Below are 20,605 nucleotides of genomic sequence, written 5' to 3'. Positions count from 1 at the left end.
CTAAGTAGGTTTATATGTAAAAAATCACATACCAAGAGGCTTCCAGGTGCCCAAGCCATCAGGCAAGTTTTCTGGGATCACTCTTTTGCAATTAGGTGCTCGCGTTCCATGTACATTGCGCTTTGTGCACCTCAATGCTTCTTTGGGATATCTTACATCACCAGAAATGGTACAGCTGTCTGTGTTTATTTTATTAAGCAATTCAAGTTTGCTTTCTGTGACTGTATTTGAATGAAGCAAGAAGATTATCAGGCTGCTGCTTATTATGGTGTTAGAAGACAGAAATCATGAGAAAGGAAGCATGTGATTGGGAGCATCCCTTGAGACCAAATGCATTTCTGCTGCTGTGTTTGATTCTAGCTGTAAGAGATGAAAATTCTTACTTCCATTTGGAGAAGCTTGTAAACACTTTGTTTCTGCTTGCAAAAGCCTCTGATCCCTAGGAAAGCCCTACTCCAGCCTTTGCCCCAATCCTCATTACTTTACATTTTCCCCCATTACAGAACATGAGCTACTTGTCAGAATCGAAAGCTTGCAGCTGGCTGTCACTTTACTCCCAGACGTGCTTTCCTTCATAAGTTTATCTTCAAGGGAATGATCTTCTAACAAGCCCTTGCTGCTTCAGGAAGGCTTTTAGTATTGCCGGTTGGTATTTGCACATACCTTTGAACATTATATATTCCTGCAGTCTGTATCTATTTACATGCTCCTGGCAGGTACCTTCAGCTCAGAAGCTGTTTGGGTGAATATATGCCCCAGTCTGGATTAAACATTCCTTGGCATGACCAGGATCTCGTCTGATCTAGCTGTTTTATGGTCTATCTGGAGCATGGTGAATTTGCACCTAGACTGAGAGCTACAGAATGGATTATGGTGCTTTTCAAGCCATAAACACACAAACATTTAACAAGCAGAGTGGAGTGCATTTTGATAACTTAGATTAATAGATGATCAAAGTGAGTGACAAACTGGGCCAAAAGGTTAAAATATAGGTGCTTCTGGTTTCTTCCTTTGTACCCATGGCAGGTGCTCACTGGACTCTATAAATCTGACCACTTATGTAGGTGCCTATGTCATAATTCAGCCAGCTGATATTAGACACCTGAGTGAAAAAAAATTGTCCATAATAATTTATTTTTAAATATTTAAATTAAGTAAGGAAAAAACTTTTTTTTGTTCTGAACTTTTTTTCTGGAGCTAATTATATATGAATGTTTCACTAATAAGAAGGGATAGGCCTGTAAATTAGAAGCTGAGCTTTTTACCTAGATTCTTGGTTGCAATAATATGCGTTTCTCTCACTTGAGTTGTTAGGGGTCACTTGCTTAGTTCAGGAAAGCATCACATCTAATTAAATATGGCATTTCTTTGCCTGCTGTAATTGGCCCTTTTTGTTGTGGATAGGCCCAGGAGTAGAACAGACTGAATCACCTCTCAGGTTTAATTCAGCAGCTCCAATTTTTAACATTTAAGGATATTTGTGGGTGGCATGCTTTTTTGGTTTATCTATGGACAAGGTGTACACTGTTGAAATGGTTCTGAAGGAAAAAGGGTGTCTGGACGTGGCAATTTTGGGTGCAGCATGCAAACCTCTTGTTTTGTGAGCTACATAGTAAGTAAGGGATAAAGGGAAGCAAAGAGAAGCTAAGGATTTTGGCAACTGGCATTTGCTCCAGCTCACCCTCTTCAACACTCATATGAGCACGCATGCACACAGTTTGGAAATTTAAAACTAGAAAAAATAGTCTTGCATCTCCAGAAGTAAAGGATCTTTATCACCTCAGTTTCTACAACTAATTGTAGTAATAGGTCAGTCTCTAATTTCTGTGGGCCAGCTGCCAGAGGGCAACAATATAGTAGTATTTAGTTCAGAGTACTGAGTAGTATTAGTACTGAGTAAGACTGAGTGTTGGGACTCAACCAAGGACTTGGCCAAGAACAGGGCTTCATTTTGTAAGACACTATACCAGGGGTGTAAAACTCAGGGCTGGTATGTGGACCCACAGCTGGATCCACATACTGGATCAGCTTTGGACCCGCATGCTGGATCCAGAGCGTGTCCTGGAATGAGCTCTGGGTGTGGCACTGTCTTGCGCTGGCCATCCCGGGGCTATTGCATGTGGCTGCTGCTTCAGGGTTGTGCTTCACACAACAGCTGCTCTGGCACTCTGCTGCATGCGATGGTCATTCCACCTCTCCAGGGCTGTGCTGCAGGTAGCTCCTGTTCCAGCTATTCCTTGATGCACGCTGGATCCAGCATGGAGCTGATGCATGCTAGAGCCCTATGCACTGCATGCAGCCACTGCTATCTGGTGCACCCACATGCTGCCTTGGATCTGCTATGAGATGATAGCACTCCACAGACGGTATCTTTGACACCCCTGCACTGTGTCAATATGGGAGAAATAGACCCCATTGCAAAGGTTTGAAGGCAAAATAAACCAAATACTGTGTGTTGCCATTTTACAGAATGGCAGCTGAAGGCACAAACAGGCTGAGTGACCTATAAAAATGTACAGAGTGTGTGTGAAACGCCCCAGAACTTAAGCCAGATCTTTTGGAACCCAGCGCTGTGTGTTGTCCACAAGGACATGCTTCTTTTCCATGTATGTGCAGTTATAAATGACAAGATATTATGAAAGAAACAGGCAGTCTTCCCACATCAGCATTTACAAGGGGCAGCAAGAATCTTCATTCTAGCTCTTACAAGGACCAGCAAGTCCAGCAGAGATTGTAGTGCTGGACTGTCCAAAAAACTGGAGTGAAGGTGGAACATGGGTTTGGACTGGTACTGGTGTGTGTGGCAGCCTGCAGTGCACTCCTGTGCCAGGTGGCATTTCTCTGATAACAGCTCTTTCTGTTAGTTCTCCAACACAGGAAGTGGTTTAAAGCTGCAGACTTTCACTAAGCTAGTAAACCATTTTAATACACAAATTTCTCCCTACCTGTCTGATGCATCTCTGCTTCAATTACATTGAATGAAACTACAGTTTAAAGTGGGTTTGGCATGCAATTTTTCATGAAATGGCTTTTGGATGAGAGAGATAGCCAAGACCTTGACCCTTTAGAGTCATTTAAATTCCCTTGACAATTTTCAGGATCATTAGTGCTCACTGATTTTTAGTGTGGCTAATCTACTTCCTTCACTATGGGATCAAAGGGAGCTGCTATTGAGTTCAGTGGGTGTATTGTCAGGCTCTCCATGTATATGCAAAATGGTTGAGAGCATAAGAGATCCAAAGCTAAAAGTGCCTAAGTTCAAACAAACGTAAAGCTCATTTTCATCTTCTGTAGGACTAGGTCTGATGTTGTAGGCAGAACTTTGATCTATGAGACAGCGAACACACTTTCTGGTAGATGATTACAGTAATGTCAATGTTTGATCTGTAAAGTACTCAGACATATTTTGTTGTGTTTGATACAAGTGAAATCATTTTTTAAGAAAACCCGGTTTTGGGATGTTTGGCTCTCCTGTACAGACCATCAGGTTCTTCTGTCCTGGCTGTAATCTACTCACAAACACTTACCCTGCGATTTCACTTATAAATACTATTGTCCAATTTCAATGTAAAGAAAAGCTTCTGCTTTTCATCCAAGGGGTGGCACTATTTCAGTGACAGATGAAACGATGCTTTTTTGGCGACTTGAAAGGCACTGTTTAAATATGTGATAATATTTATTTAATATATGAAGATCAGACTAAAGTTCTGTCAAACTGTAACATAAATGGAACCAATAATTTTGAAGGATTAAAGGACAAAATGAGTGTGAAAAAAAGCTGCTTAATAAGAAAACTGAAGAACCTACAAGAAAATGCTATGGCTGTGAAACGAATACAGGCTACAGATGAGTCTAATGAAAATTAGGCCACAATTCAGTTTTATACATATGATCTGTCAAATGAATAGTCTTTCAGCAAGGGCAAGCAGTGAATAGGTTAGTGCAGCAGTAAGGGAACAAACAACAACAGTATATGTAGGTACTTCCGTCGCATAAAATCAGCCAGTTTTTGAGAACCACACTCATCATTTGCTCATTGAAAAGAGAAGGAAAATCATCCCTATGATACAAACAGAACTCAAAGCAGAGTGTATATCAGAAACAGGATAGGGAATTTGCTATGTGATCTACTAAGTATTGTTATATGTATAATATGTGACTAAGGCACACCACGGCCTCAGTTTCTATCTTCTAATGGATTCCTATGGAATTTTTTATTTCTCAAAAAATCTTCATTAAAAGCAAATGATTTGCAGCCAGTAACTTATGCTTTGTTGTAATGCAAGTAACATTTAGCATGTCTTGTAGACTGTCTGATGAATTCCCATAAGTTTTCTAGGAAATGTCAGCTCACTTCTGAATTGAGTGGAGCACTGCCTTCCTTTTGCTTTGCTACAATTTGTCACGCTTCATACTTGGCTAAATCTGCCAATTTTCATTGTCCTCACTGACAACAGCTGTCAGCATGCCATTTATGTCTTCAAAACTCATGGTGGCAGCATTATCAAAGTTACAGGACTGAAATGCAACCTAAGAAACTTAGTGATTTAGATCTGTGTCACTTCTTGCTATCTCATACTTGGGAATAGCACTGCTGAATCCGTTAATTGCTTCAGAAAGGAAGAACACAGCTGGAAGTATCAAACTGGCCAAGAGGTCTGATAAAGTCATCATTGCCTACTGACTGTATTGAAGAACTCAGATTGATGATGACAGAACTAAAATCATTTGAACAGAAGCGTACATCAAATGAACCCAACCACCATAAAACACAAAAGTACCTTTCCTCCGTTGTTAACTGGAGGGTTTAACAGGAGCCATTTCAATTTTAATTCTCTGGGTAATTTTTTGTGCAATCTCATGATTAGTTCTGAATTTTGACCATGGAGCTTTTCTAATCCTAAATGATACTGAGGCAACAGCTTCAACTGACTGTAGTGGGAGCTGAGGCAATTCAGCAGCAACTTGCAAGATTAGGCTGAAGATAATTTTTAGTCCTTCATAGGATTAGTTCCACTTTTGCGCGGTTTGCTGATTAACTGTGAGGCCAGCCTGTTATAGGATTTCTAGAATAAAAGTTTGAATTTTATTGCTGCTCTTGTGGAACTTGGGTTTTGCAAAACCTATCCAGGGGTACAGCTGTTCAGATTAGAGTTGACTTGGAATCTAGGTCAAATATCTTCCAAGCAAGAAGCATTCCAAGGGCTCAGAAAAATTATTGCAATTGTGTTTCTGATTTGAACCATTTGCTATATGGGCAAAACCTGGAACATAGATTTAACTTTGTAAAACTTCCTTGGACTGCTTTTTTGACTAAGCCAAGTGACTGATGCTTCAGATGTGGTCACATCTAGAGTTAAATAGTGGAATAGAAATTTAGGTGCATTATTCTATTTTTGGTACATTTCATGTTGAAATATTTAGAATATATATACATAGATTTAGAATATCTAATTGGAACTTGTTTGAATGAAATGATATTTTTATTGAAATGTTTCTCATTTTGCTTAATATTTGTTGTGATTTTCAAATATATGTATTCATTCTAAGCTATGTGATCAAGGTAATTGTTAGAAAGATTTAGAATAGTGATCTTAATATATACCACTATTAGATCTCAGTATTAGATTATGGTCATATGGTCATGGTCATGTATAAATATATACGTGCCACTATTACTGTCACTATAGTTTACTATGAGAAATCTTTCTAACAATTATCTTGATCTTATTATAGGTTAGGATATGTATGTACATATATTTCATGATTAAGATTCCAAGTAAAAGAACACAGACCAAATTCACCATCAAGTTCACAGTTTTACACCACAGTGAAATTCAGCTAAAAAATTATTTAAAAATAAACTGGCTTACTCTCTAATATTCCTCTCTAAACTTCATTTCTGTTTCTTACCTTCAATAGTGGCAAAACCCCCCGACTCTATTGAGTTTTTCATCGTGGTTAACTCTTGCAAAGAAAGTATCTTCAGCCTTGCTGACTGGCACCTTTGAGAAAATCTGTGAGAGTTTTAGCACCTTTGAGCAGCATTCAGTCCAACCAAATGTGAATTGAAGGAAATGAGGGAAATGTGGCCATGGATTTCATTGTCCTGCTAGGCCAGCCTTGGGCAGCTGCAAGTAGAACCATCAATAAGACAGTACAGAATTTACAGGCATCATTCTGTTTTGCCCTGGTGGTTAGTTTATATTTTTAAGGTTATTTCTGTAAGATAAAAGAGGAAGGAAGGAAAAGAGGAGAGTGACATTCTTTCATATGTATTGCTGGGTTCCTGGCTATAGACTTTACAGACCTCAAAGGCTCACTCAGAGTATTAAAATGATGACACTTAGTCCAGAAGAATATTCTGATGTCCGATGATTATGCTGGCACCAGCACAAATCTGTGTTCAGTGATTAATAAAAATAAGCAACCATAATCCTGGTAGTTTTGAGCCAACAGTTCTCCCATCTGTTGGTATACACCTCTGGAGACAGGAACCATGACTCTATTAGCACTCCAACCACTTCCAACTTGCCACAGGGCTTGCTGTGTTTTAATTGCACTGGTGTATTAGTAGCACCTCCTCTAGTGCGAGGGTTTGTAGTGCTGTGGGGTGTGAGTTCTGCTAGACAAGAGATACAATTCCATTTTGGGACGACCTTAGCTTTTTATTAACCTTTTCTTTTCTTCCAGAAGGAACTTGGAGGAGTCTCTGCCACCAAGATAAGTGTGGTTGCCAGTACTGGATTTTAGGATTGTAGAGATTCTACCTTTCTACCCCTCAGTAATACCCTAGGGATAAGTTGGAAGTCTGGTCATGATTAGGTGCCTTGTGAGATAGGGTTCTTGGATTGTTTTGGGGTGCACAGATGGATCGGGACAGTATGGGCCTGCTGCACTCTTCAGGGCTGTTTATATGGAACTTCTGAAAGAAAGCCAGGGATACCTGCTAACATGGCAGCATCATAATAACAATATGAGCGAAATGTTTCATTTTCTCAGATGTGCCTGTCTGTGTTCAATCACGCTTGGACTTGATTTAGAAAGAAACAGAACATGATAATCACTATAAGATCAACACAGGAAATATGGGTATCTCTGTACTAAGGGTTTCTATGGTGCCTCTTGCTATAGTATTTCTTATATGTCCAAGATTATGTCTAAACTGGAACAACTGATGCTTCTGTAAATACACCTTAGTTTTAAACTAATTGGCTTGGGTACCACTAGCTGTGTAGCTATGGCAGCACAGAGCTTGGTGCAAACTACAAAACCCACCCAAATATTTAATCAGATTCTCAGGCGGATTTTGCAGCCCACACAGAATTTTATGCAGTTAGTATCTGAAGTAGCCAGTGTAACCCTAGCTAGGGCATTCTGCAGTCCCTGTGGAATAAATATACTCTATAGTGCCTGCTTTCTGAGGAATGCATAAAGTTTTACAGGCGAGGCTGTGCCATATGGACTATACAGCAGTGGCCATCACCACTGGAAAAGTCCGCGATGTACTGAGTTTGTACTCTCTGTGCTCCAGAAGAGTACAGATAGTACTTCAGATGGTGCATTCTGAACCTATACCCAGCCTGTTCCATAGGTCTGCAAGATTTGATGTACTGCACATTAGATTAGTCTACTGTTCTGTTTGCTAGTACTGATAGAGACAAGTGGTAGGAAATAGTGCATTAGTTTAATGTGCTGTAGCACATGTGTAGATGCTAACCAGAAGCAGTTTGCTCCTGGTCAGCCCAGGCAGCAGGGAGCCACAGCTGCTGCCTGGCTAAATCCTGAGCTCTGGGAAGTGGTGGGGCAGCTGTCTTAGAGCAGAGGACAGCTGCCAGCTGGGAAGAGTTTGGGATCACAGCCTGACTTGGCGGTGCTGGTTTGGGGTGATGCTCCATGCTCGAGTGGCAGCTGCACCCTGATCGCTCTCCTCACTTTGCTTGCAGGTGGTGGAGGAGGCCAGGATGAGCTTGGTGGAACATCTGTCATGAAGAAAGGTAAGGTAAGGAGGCATCCTCCAGCTCAACAGCCTCAGACCCTGCTTCAGGCGGTGGGGAAAGTTCTTGGTGAACGCTGTCCTTTAGACTTGGGGTCCCTCTGCCTTCCAAGACATATGGTTAGAGGGAAGACAGTGATGAGCCGGGATCCCCCAGCCCATGCCCTATAGGGGGGAATGAGAGCTGAGCAGTGCCAGGACCTGGGGGATTTCAGCCCATGCCCTGGCTCCTGGCCATTGGCAGGCAGAGGTGAGAGCTGAGCAGTGCTGGGACTTGGGGAAGATGGCTTCAGAGCCTGGAGCTCCCCCTGGCTGCTGCTGTAGGGCCAAACAGGGCAGGGGGGCAGGAGCAGCCCTGGATTGAACTCCCATCAGAAGCAAATTTGCTGCCAATGCAGGCACAATTCACACACGTGCCTAGGTGTAGTTTAAAGCTCCTGAATTGTCTGCGCAGAAAATTCAGGCAAGTTAATTGCATGTGTATATGTGCCCAGAGGTGATATCTCTAAGCAAAGATAATCCTAGGATGTCTAGTCCTCATGTGGTTGGGAAAGAAAAGAAAATAGGCCTGTTTTGATGTAATGCTCAGAGCACTGTCTGTGTTCCCAGTCCTTCTGTGGGTCTGTCACAACCATGACAAGGAGTTTTACTACAAAATGCAATAATTAGTTCTGCAGTTCCCCTGCTCTGTCCTCAGTGTCTCAGCTAAATTTCAGACCTGTAATACACAGCCAGATTGATAATTACTTGTGCCATTAACAACTTTTTTGTATGAGAGAAAAAGAAAAATTGGATTATAATATCATAGGCTTTACTAAGGTGCCTGGGACATTGGGTTTTGTTCCCTGCTATGTATCATTAAGTAGATACATCTGTCAATCTTAAAGAGCTTAGTACAGATACTGGGAGTTGTTCTCTACCTTTTTGTGGTGGATTAGCACTGGTTATTTGGGACTGGTAATTATGTCTATCAGCAAAAAGAGAAAATTATGACAGCTACTACATATGGCAATTTTCTTTAAGGGAATTTCACCATTTTTTCTTTTGCCTGATTCTCCTAGGCAACACAAAGCATAGGTTAAAATAAATATTTTCAGTCTCCAGAAAAGATACATAACTAGGCTGGCTAGAAAACTGATCAAGATTATGGCCCCAGGAATAGAGCTACCTAAGAAAGAAAATGAAGAGAAAATAAATCATAGCTTGAATAATTGTCATTTGTCAAGGAAAGGCAATCTTTGTTAAACCACCAATGACCAGCCACACAGGAGGGAAGTTATTTTGACAGTGATGGCTTGTATCCTGGCTGTCCTGGGAAACCCACAAGGTAGTTCTCTACTGTACAGCAACTGTTTCACCATCAGGCATAAATGCTTCAAACTGCTATAGACAAATATGTTTGTCTTGCATATATGAATGAAGTTTACTACCTGTGTAAGGTGCTAATACATTTAAACTTTTCATAAAAGCTTTAATTAATATAAATTGAACAAACATCACAATCTGTTTCACCTCAGCATTCATGTATAATGTAGCCATGCTCTGCGACTGCACAACAGGCTTACTATTTTCAAGAAATGGGAAATGAGATTTTAAAACAATTCCCTCCAAGAAATCTCCAAAAAAAGTCAGGGAGAAGAATTACTTTGCTTAAATTTTCAGAAGTACCACACAAATCTGCTGTCATATGCATCTACATGTCCATAAACATGCAAAAACGGTATAAAACCCAAATGTTGGCTGAAATTAGTCTAGAACTATCAAATAGTACACGCACATTTGAATAAATAATCAGTTATGTTTCTGTTGGGATCTTAGAGTGTTTCAGAACTGTTTTCAATGCCTCATTTCTTTTCAGCTTTGAATCTGCTTTCTCAGAGGTACATGTTGCACTAGACCCATTTCCCATTTTTACCTTAATTGCTTTGTATACAGGCCTTAACGAAAATATGACAATGATATTTTACATTTCTAAAGTGAAAACCATATTAATAGATGGTTTTAATAAACAAGCTTCAATTCCTTGCCAAAAGCTTACAGGAAGCTTTGTGGGATATGTATATAAGTTGTAAGTTTCACAGGTGTTGCAAGTGAGGAACAAAATTAATTGTTTCGGTGCATTCCTCACTGAGTACTATAGATCCTGCACAAAAAGGCAAGCCATCATATCATCTAAATCCTTTGTGGTTCAACAGGTCAAGCATACACCTCTATTATTCATTTTATACAAGTTCTAGAAAGGTTTGCAAGTGCAAATGTAGACTGTTCTATATCAAAACACAGTTATGCAAATAATAACCCTGCAGTCTGGAGAAATCCAAAAGTCGTATATTAAAAGCTTTTTATATGTATGATAAAAGTAAACCTGTAATAAATGTGAGGCAACTTAAATATTTATGCATTCCCATCTCAAAAGAAATAGACCATATTACTGCAGTAGTAAAATATTAATATTTCATATTTTAATAGGGCAAGACACCCCACAAATAGAGATAAATGAAAATGCTCCTGACTGCAGTATATGAAAGTGTTTTACATAAAATAAATACAAGTATATTTTAGATAGCATTTTTCTTTCCTCACTTCAAAACTATACTATGAGGAGCAATTAACTACCTTTTGGGCACATCTACACGAGACCTTCATTGTGCAGTAGCCTAATTAATTATGCAGTAAATGTCTCGGTGTCTAAACATGCACCCCCACTAGGGTGCATGAAACTAATAAACTCCATAGCAGGCTAGTACTTGTAAATACAAGTACCACCCTGCTAAATACAAGTACTACCCTGCTGCAGAGGTTTTTTCCGTGCAGCAGTACAAGCATAGATACCAGCTTGCTGGGGCACAAGGGTGCTTCAGTGCAGGTGGCTAGCCCAGCACTGAAGCACCCTTGTTCCCCAGGCAGCCCCTGCAGTACGATGAGTGCAGCTGGAGCAGCCCTGGGCTGGCAGGCTGACCTTCATGGGACCCCTGCCAGCTGATGCTGCTGCAACCCGGCTCAATGTGCTGTGGTCTGGCCATAAGTATAAACCGTGCATCCGGGAGCTTCCTGAGAACAATACACTGCGGAGCAATAAGCTCTGCAGTTTATAGCTGTGCATTAAGGGCATATGCCCTTTCTGTAGTATTTTATTATAGATTTCATAGACTGTAGGGCTGGAAAGGACCTTACAAGATCATTGGGTTGAGTCCCCTGCCCAAGGGGCAGGCAGTCAACTGAGGTCAAATGATCCCAGCAATATAGGCATCCAAGTGTTTCTGGAAAGTGTCCAGAGTAACTGCTTGCACCACCTCTGTGGGGAGTTTATTCCAGGTGCTGGGGACTTGAACAGTAAAGAAGTTTTTCCTTATGCCCAGCCTAAAATGGTCTTCCAAGAGTTTGTGACCATTTAATTCCTCTATATGACCATTTAACCACAGGGTAAATATTATCTACAAGTAATTATGCAATAGAATCAGAGGTATGATTTTCTGTTAATGACTTTTGGATGTTTTCATTGGAATTTAACATATTGTCTGTAGGAATATGTATTTCCTGAAGTACTGTATGAAGTCAAGTGAAAGTTAAGGGCTAGCTTCTTTACTTAAATGAGCTAAGGATTATTAGATTTTTCAGTGAAGGACGTACACTTTAAAGACAATATTCTCATATCTTATCTTACCCTGCAATGAAGTGCCAAATTCTTATCACAGGACACTCAAGAAAGCTGTCTCTCCTGACTGTGAATTGCTTCAGGGTGCTTATGCACACCTGCTCCATAAGAGAACTTGCCAGTAAGCTCTCAAACTCATACCCTACCCACTTTTGGCCACACTAAAATGCTGTCATAGAATCATAGTCAGTGAAGCTCTGGTACAAAAGGCTGTGCAGTGACTTCACAGGCTCTCAAAATGTTGCCTTACCTCATTGTAGAGGGAAAAAATAGGTTGACACCTGGGCTAAGTACAGACAGTCAAAAAGCCCAAGGCTGAACTGATTCAATCTTCATAGGTTAGTCTAGCCTGCATAGATTGAACCAATAAGCAGGTGAACAGACATTCACTTCTTTGATTCCAGAAATGCAGCCACATGCTGAAAGAGGCCTAGCCAGAAGCTGGGGCGAGGAGTGGGGGACAGTGCTAGAGTATGCCTCCCTGCTAGGCCGAAGCAGACAGTTTGGGGCAAGAGTAACTCCACCCACCCTGCAAGGTGTCTGCAAGGGAGGTGCTAAGGATCCCGGGATGTTGGGGGACTGTAAGTTAACTTGAATCTAGAGGGGATTTGGAACAGAAGGTCAATAAGCCAATTTAACCCAAATCAGTTAAGTATGATATTATATCCCTCCAGGTTTATCTTAAACTGGTTTTGGCCATTTTGATAGCAGTTTATTTGCACCGAACTTCTGTTGTGGTACAGAAGTGAACCGGTGTATGATCACTTTTTTTACTGGCTTGTGACTAGTTTCCATCTCTAGCCCTAAAGAGACTGACAGCAGAATAAAACAGAATGATAATCCATGGAGGTCAACAGAATTGACCTCCAGAATGATAATCTGTGGAGAACTTGTTGGTTTTTCCATGTAGATCTGTCAGATAACATGTTTCTGTCTCCTGATACTTACTTTTAACTGCTGACTTGCACTGAGCCAAATTAAAGATATTAAGGGCACCTATATGCGAGTATAGCAGCAGTTCCAATGTGCTGGAATTCCAGTGTATCAGAGCAGACTTGATTAATCAAGTTTGCTGGTGCCTGGTAATTGCTGCGTTCCAGCAGCCTCCTGCATCTTGTGTATCAGCATCCCCATCTCAGGCAACTGGTAAAGGGGGCATGGGGGAGGGGGGCACATGCTCACCCTGAGATTGGCCCCTGACTCAGCACCACTCAGGACAGGGCAGTTTTTCTGCTGTGTGGGCTGGCAGCGTTTTTTTTTGGGGGGGTAGGCACTAAGCTACAGCACAAAGTCTAGGAGTGGATATGGGGCTTTTGGCCTGCCCTCGGGCCTGTCCACAAATTGTTCCCTCAGAAGGCACCAGTTGCCTCTGATCCCCATGCTTAAAAATGGTGGCAGGGGCACTTGAACTAAAGCTCATTGAACAAGCTTTAATTCAAGTGTCCCCACTGCCATTTAGAAATGTGGGGACGCTAATACATGAGATGCTGCAGCACTTTAATTAGAGCAGCTTTCGGAGCATGTGTAGAAGTGCCTTAAATATTTTCCTCAAAGTGCTAATCCTACATTTCTGTAATTGCATTAGGGATGCTATTAATCTTAAGATGCACTAAAGATGATCTGTGTGGTTCTGAACAGATGGAAAGTGCCCCAATAATAATCTCTATATTAAGATGTGATTTATACAATGAAAACTGTGAGACCTTTTGAACAGGACATTACAGGGTCAAGTCATATCAGTATCAAAATGAAAATCAAAATGTTTATTTTATCATGTTCAGCTATATACCAGGAGAATCCAGCCCTGCAATGATGTTTTATTTATGTGCCTGATTTCTTAAGAATCAAATCCTGGCTCATCTGGAGCCTACTTTGCATGCACATTGGTATGCATGTGTGCCTGCAAGTCTCCATATTTTTTGCATCTTCTTTCATTTTGCGTAAATAAATATGATTGTCTTCAATATAAATAACACTGGAAAGGAAAATCTTTAAAATTATGCTATAGTTCTGTTTACCTTTCATATGTAAAAGCAGAAACTCCCTGTATACTGTGTGTGTCCAAATATATTGCAGCACATTTGTTAGTGTCAAAAAACCCAAATGAAAACGTGTTTAGAACAAATGAAAAAAATCAGCTCCCTTTCCTAAAAGAAAGAACCAGTGAGTCAGATTTCATTCATACTCAGGACTGTGAGAAGCAGGGCAAGATGATTTTTGTTGTGGAGTGTCTGACTGAAGGTTGCATTCAGCAAGGACTCCTACTTGTCAGAATTAACTAATAGATGATTTAAAGACTGTTACAGTATGACTGAGCATTTATGCTCAGACTCAAGCAAGAAGCAATATAATTTTCCTTTTGCTGCTCCCTTCTGTTCTGGGAAGAAAGTTTGGGCTGTATTCTTAAATTCATCATGTCATCTAAAGATGTAACTGATTGAATTAATGAAATCGATGGGATTTGGGTACGGTGGCGCGTTTTAAAATCCAACAAGGCACATTTTAGGCCCCATCTTCACGTTACACTTATAGCGTGATTAACCAGTTAACTGCATTGTAAGTGGTCACTCAACCACATGTTCATTCAATTAAGGCTTTTATACACATGCTCCAGGAATGCGGGGGAGAGGCGTTTTAAATAGAGCAGCTCCGAGAGCCACTCTAATTAAAGCACCTGGAGTGTCTTGTGTATCAGCGTCCCCCCATTTAAAAAAGATGGTGGGGCATTTATCTAAAGCTTGTTAAATGAGTTTTAGATAAAACACCCCGTCACCATTTTGAAGTATGGGGATGCTGATGCGCGAGATGCTGGAGGCTGCTGGAACGCAGTAATTACCACAGTTCAGCAGACTCAATTAATAGTGTCTGCTCTGATGGGCTGTAATTGCAGCATGTTGGAGTAGCCTCCCCGCTTGTGTATAGGCACCCTTAATCACATGCTAAAAAGAAGAATGAGCTACAAAGTTAGTGTTATAACTTTGTAGCTGCTTCCTAGCATGACATTAATTGAACGTGTGGCCAAGGGCCCCTATGGCTGGAAGCGCCATCAGTTGATCAGAGCTCCCAGTTGGGGAGGGGGGCTATGTGCACCCCTAAACCTGTGAGCTCCCAGCTGAGGTTGGCTCCCATTTGCAGAAGCACATGCCTCTGTGGCTGGGAGCCTCCTCACGTCACAAGTGCATTCCCATGCCCAGGAAACCGCACCTGATGCTCATGTGGCTGGGAGCCCAGATCACCTGACGGGGCTCCCAGCTGCAGGAGTTCATGGTACATTTCTGTGGCTGGGAGCCATGTCAGGTGAAGGGCCTCCCAGCTGTGAGTACTTGCTTCTTGTTAGTACAGGGGGAACCTGGGATTAAGGTCTCCCGGCACTGGCCTGAAGGTGTGACGGGATCTGAGTCACAACCCCACAGCATGGCATAAACGTGTGGCATGGCAGGAGGTGTGATTGTGTAGATCATTGATTAGATCCTATCACGCATTTACCTGCACATGTAGAGAGGCCCTCAGATGCCCAAATATCTTTAAAAGTCTGGCTCTGAATGACTGCAGCCCTAAAAAAAAAGATGCAACTGCCTTCCCCCTTTGTGTCTGGACAGCTAATTTAGTTTGCAGGTAGGAAAGGAGGGAGAAGGGTAAAGCTTTTCACTACCATGTTCCAGCTAACCCACCCCTTCTTTGTTTGCAGTGGCCACTATCCTAAGATCTGAAATATGTGGTCTATAAGACAGTCAGACCCAAGATCCAGCCATGTTGGCAACGGTGTGGCAAAGGGATCTTAGTTTCTTCCTCCACTGTTCAGCTGAGCTACAGAAAAGCACAATCTGTTTTATTTTAACACCTGTGATATTATCAAGCAATACCAGTTGCCAATTGCTCTCATAGCAACACACCCATCCAATCCAAAATGCCTTGGCTATAAACAACGCAAAAGAGATGTGCAGACAATGCGAAAGAGATGTTTGTTCAGAAAAATAGGGGCTTTTGTTGTATTTTTATTGTAGATCTAATAAGCTGTTAGTTAGTAAAAGCTTTTCTCTCTAGCATCTACCAAACATAAAGGTGTTTGGGGAGTGAATTTGATAAGCAGAATGACTTATCGCCAGTAGACTGCGTGTGCACGTGTGTGTGTGTTTTAATAAAGACTATTATAATATAAACAATATTAAGGTCCCAAAGTGTATTATAAAAGTACTACTGCTGTTGGCGTCTACTATAGAACAGTTGCACAGAGTTTGTTTTTTTGTGGATAATTGTTAAGAACATACTGCACAAGGATGAAGTTGAAAATCATAACAGTATCTGGAACACAGCAGATAAAGTAGAATGTACGGCTGTTTTGTACAGCAAGGTCTGATAACATATATTTGGTTTATTGAGAATGCAGCCGGAGTCTTTTGTTCCATTGCATACACCCTATCATTCCTTATAGAACTTGTGATCTCTCCTTCCTTTGATGGCATTACATGAAACATTATGATGAAACCATTTCAAATAATGTTTACAAATCAGCTGTGCATGGCAGCAATTGCAGTTCATTGTGTACGTTTTGTTTGTCGCAATATTTCTTTTCATGGTAAGCTTTCCAGTCTCCATCTTTCTCTTTTGTGCAGGTGCCAATTAAACAATGCAATGTATACCTTCAAAGGTAAGCTGTTCTCCAAGTTCTCTCTAACAGCTCTCTAAGCTGCTCTAACTCAAGCAGGGAATTGTTTTTTGCAAAGACTGCTTCAACTGTCACATATCCCTCAAAGGATTAACTTCAAATCCAAAGTGCCCACAACTTTGTATGTCTGGAAGAAGGTAAGGTTTAGCTTTTGGTAAGTCTGGTGGTCGGCACTAATTCTGGCTATAGGGTTTGACTATAGCAGTTTGGCTATAGGGTCCCACTTCTATGAAGGGTTATCAAGGATTTTATGTTCTGGATGTGTACTAGAAAGACCACGGAAATAAATGACGCTAGAACCTACTGAGGGGAAAGGGATTTAAAAAGCACATAGTTCTGTCTTGTGCTACAAGCACAACAATGTGGTGAGTATCAAGACACCTCTTAACAGAAGTATCAAGAATTGACTATGGGCAAGGGAGCCCATGCTAGCTGAATCATTAAGTGGAGTTGTATTTCCAAAACACTGGAGAGAGTCAAAATCAGACAGAACTGCTCTGAGGACAGAAGTCTCCACAGACACAATTCATGCCCTGTATTTAGTTTAGGTGTCCCTGAGATTTGAGAGCCAGAGAAGATTCTTATGGAAGGGCCAAACAACCTCAGTCCAATCCCCAAAACAAAAGGACCTCCACTGGAGGGCATTCACTTAGTTCTCTGACTTCTACAAAAGAATTATCGTGCGGTGGCACACTCTGGCTTTTTGCTTCTGATACATTCATCACCTTGTGTTTGAGCCCTACATACAGAAAGAGAGAGAATGGAAAAGATGCCAGAGGCACCAGAAAGGAAGTCTGCATTCATCGTCAACTGCCAGGGTATTCCCAGGGGACAGTCATGGAGAAAGGAGGTACGTCCTTGTATTTTACAAAATGAACCTATGGATAAAATGGGGACCCTGTGGGTACATAAATCTTCTCTCCATTACTAAACTGGAACTTGGAAGGCTACATAAATATTTTACCCTACAAAAAAAGTCATTCAGTGGGGTATAGGGTTTCTTGTATTTCACCTTTATTGATATTCAGCTAGACATTCCCACAAGATACCTGTGAAATTCTCAATACAATAAACATAGCTTTTTTGTCATTCATTATTGTATACAACTATAGTTACTGCTTATGAGCAACCAAATAGTGACTTACTACTGGGCATTACTTTTCTCCTAAACATTGCTAGAAAAATATAACATTGTCTATCCATGCATAGAATTGTATATCAATCAGTAGATTGCATTCTTATGAACCATTTTCTTCCTCTCAATTTTTTTCAGGATTACAGTTGAATTTTAGACATGAACTGTTATACTGTTGTACTAATAGTGCCTTATTTTCTTATCTAGTATCTATTGCATTTTTAACATTTTTTTTTAAAAAGGAGAACAATACTAGAATTTATTTCCATATCTTATTAAAGAATTTGATTTAATTAGTCTTAGTAAATTATAAAAATCAGACAATCTGTGCACCATCTGAAGCTGTATCATGGCACAGCTCATCTGGAACTAATTCTCAACTGTAAATTAACAGTTAAATTAATCACTGTTTTATGTAATTACTTTTGGTGTCTTATCTCTTTGAAGGCATGGTTTGAGATGGTGTTGGGCATGTTTGGTAATATTTTCTATTTCAAATTATCTTTATTCTTTCACATTTTCCATAGTATAAGCTAAAAAACACATAAACAAGTAGATTGAAAAAACAAGGAAGTGGTGGTACCCTTCCCAATTCTGCCTGTAAAATAGTTTCCTGCTGTCTGAGATGCCCCGCATTGTGCAGATAGTCAAAATATAACAATGTCTGGACTTCAGGCTTTGATGCCAGGATGGGATCTAGAGACACCTACCTTGGCCTCCTTGTACATGTTTCCCTCTTGGCCAGTTCCATACACTCCATTGAACGATTTGTGCTTAGCTTTCCTCTGGGGAGCTGAATGCAACTCACAAAGCTGTGCCTGACTACTTCACTGGGGAAAAATCATTTCCATGTATCCCAAGATCACTCACAAGTGATATCATAACGAGTTGTCACTCGTAGGTGATACAGATATGATTGCCCCTTTTTTTTCCATTTTGATGAGCAGTGAAATCATATACTTTAAATTGTATCAGTAGCACCTGAATTACACCCATTGATGTGAATGGATCAAAGTTATTACCCTTTAAATCAATAGGCTGAATTTAAGAAGCTGAATGAGCAAGAAGTTGTTTAACTGCAGGCTTCTAGTGGTAGTTTTGTTTCCAAAATTAGCCTTTAGCATCTATCAGTTTGTTATTAGAACAGTATTAACATTCAGTAATTAAAACTGATCTTTGAGAGCTGAAGTCAGCTCTCATCTAATGGTTAATTTTGATATTTTTTTAGCAGAGGAAGGAAGTACTTTATTTTTCTGGAAATCATTCCAGCCAGAACTAGAATTATGGAGATGTGTATTCCATGTTATATTTGTTATTACTGTGTACCTGATGGAGTTTTTATTGGCCTGTAGTGAGTGATTGATAAGGTAAGAGACCTGGGAGAACACAAGGCAAAGAAGAACGCTTGGAAAGTCAGCATTTATTGTTGGAATAATCCTCATGTAACTGTCTAAGACAAACGCTTCTGTTATGGTACAGATACTGGATGAAACTTGTTGAATATCTCATGTCAAATGGTTTGTGCGTTTTGAACACATTGCTCCACTGTTAAAGCACCATTCTGAAAGAGGAAGCATAGCTCAAACAAGAAAATAGAAAAGTCTGCTGTTATAGTGATAGGAAGTAAACTGAGCTATCTTGCTTGGGGAAAAATAATTATGGCCTTTGTATCTGATAGTAAAGCAGCTTTACTGGTATGACCTGGAGAGAAGAAAAATGGTGAATCAGGTCTTAATTATACAACAAATGCTGAAATAGACCCTCAAACTGATCTTATTAGGCATCTCAAGATGATCAGGCTTGGGGTACTTCAGAGCTTGAATGGCATACTCTAAGAAATTTTTTAAAATGGCTCCTAAGGGATGGTTTTTATTATGGGAAGCAAGCAATAGACACATAATAAAAACATATTATTTCAATCTCTCATGGGCATCTCAGCTAAGGATATTTGTCCTTTAGCTCCAAGAATACAGGATTCTAACTGAGGTCAAGGAACATTTCCATAGCACCTGGTAGCAAAATGTTTTTTATCATCTCTAGGGCAGCTATTAGGCAGCAGGATTAATCACCAACCTATGTTTCATTCCATGCCCTCACATCGGAAAGAGAGCTCCTTCTGAGCTGGGTTTGAACCTCATATAAATCTGTTTGCTGCAAACACACAGCCATGGAAAGCAATGCATCTAAAATGCCCCTCCTTCTCTGCATTTGGTAACCTTCTTATGCTGGGCTGTGGGAAGGTGCCTCCTTTTACTCAGGATACATAGCCCTGGATGCACTCCTGGAATTTGGTGCCTTAAGCACTTTCTATGAAAAAAAAAAAGGGGGGGGGAGGGAGGGGCAGGGATCACTCTTATTAAAATGGAAATATTTAAAATATTCATGGAGCATGTGATATAGAAGACATGAATTCATTTTCTATTTCTATCTCAAGGGATTCAAAACTGTAGACCCTTTGAGAGGCCCCAACTAGCAGAGCCCTATCTCTCATTGAAGCTGTTCGATTGTGCACAGAGAGCAAGCAAGCCTAGTAGTTCCTGCACTTAGCTGGAAGAAGGTTAATTTGGGCCTACTCTGTATCTTAGTGATATCTTAAGTAAAAATATAAAAATATTAAGCAGTCAGTGGATAAAAAACAATACTTAGTTAGTTACTCTAGCAGTGACTGGACTGCATGTTTTTACACTGATAGGCAAGTATTTTAATCATTAGAGAATCATTCTTATTCTTGGTTTTTGTCTTTGCTCAATGAATATTTACATATTCCTTGCAAAGTAGTACAGGAATGAACTGAGACAGCCAGCCACTATAACAGAATAACCAGTGATTCAACCAGGCTGCTGTGGCACCCTGGGGTGCCATGAGATTCTTTTAACAGTACCATGGGGTGCTGCCACATCGGCAAACATATACATGTGACTCACAAGTTAAACCCAGAGAATCCATAGTTTCAAAAATATTCTGACCCAGTTTGATCTTTCTGGGTGTGTCCAGCTAAGTGGGCATGTGCAGTATGCAAAGCTGCAAACCCATTTGTGGTGCCACAGTTTGCAAGTTCTGCACATGCAGGCATTCCCCATGCTGCTACTTTGCAGCGGGGGGGGGGGGGGGGGGCGTGATTTTTGACCACGGAACTTGCTGCGTGACAGAGTA

General features: G+C 40.6%; 1 long non-coding RNA gene across 4 annotated transcripts in view; it reads left to right on the top strand.

Moving 5' to 3' along the window:
• The window catches only part of LOC149863065 (uncharacterized), a 128,493-nt gene that overhangs the window by 69,523 nt on the left and 38,365 nt on the right, over positions 1-20,605 (top strand). For all 4 annotated transcript variants that reach the window (XR_016443065.1, XR_016443064.1, XR_016443062.1 and 1 more), the window contains 2 exons: positions 7,947-7,997; positions 16,265-17,167. This is a non-coding gene — a long non-coding RNA (uncharacterized LOC149863065). The remainder of the gene's footprint in view (positions 1-7,946; positions 7,998-16,264; positions 17,168-20,605) is intronic.

The sequence above is a fragment of the Crocodylus siamensis genome, chromosome 6 (genome assembly GCF_052110815.1).
Source record: "Crocodylus siamensis isolate JL-2025a chromosome 6, ASM5211081v1, whole genome shotgun sequence".
Lineage (NCBI taxonomy): Eukaryota > Metazoa > Chordata > Crocodylia > Crocodylidae > Crocodylus > Crocodylus siamensis.
This window is presented reverse-complemented; position numbering and strand designations above follow the sequence as displayed.